At 27.3% G+C, this 231-nt stretch overlaps 1 protein-coding gene across 1 annotated transcript in view; it reads right to left on the bottom strand.

Moving 5' to 3' along the window:
• Positions 1–231, bottom strand: part of LOC107686250 (eukaryotic translation initiation factor 4 gamma 2-like) — a 13,295-nt gene that overhangs the window by 4,539 nt on the left and 8,525 nt on the right. The gene's annotated exons all lie outside the window — the stretch shown is intronic.

Below are 231 nucleotides of genomic sequence, written 5' to 3'. Positions count from 1 at the left end.
TTTTCATACCCTTTTTTCTGGCTGAAGCACATTTGTTTCAATCTATAAGAATAATCAGCCTACACTACCAGTCAAGAGATTTTTAACAGTAAGATTTTTTTTTTTTTTTTAAGAATTCTCTTCTGCTCACCAAGTCTGCATTTATTTGGTCCAAAGTACAGCAAAAACAGTAAAATTTAGAAATATTTTCTATTTGAATATATTTTAAAATGTAATTTATTCCTGTGATCA

This window comes from Sinocyclocheilus anshuiensis, unplaced genomic scaffold (genome assembly GCF_001515605.1).
Source record: "Sinocyclocheilus anshuiensis isolate Anshui unplaced genomic scaffold, SAMN03320099.WGS_v1.1 scaffold481, whole genome shotgun sequence".
Classification (NCBI taxonomy): domain Eukaryota; kingdom Metazoa; phylum Chordata; class Actinopteri; order Cypriniformes; family Cyprinidae; genus Sinocyclocheilus; species Sinocyclocheilus anshuiensis.
The sequence above is the reverse complement of the archived record's forward strand: the minus strand, read 5'-3'. Positions and strand labels throughout refer to the sequence as shown.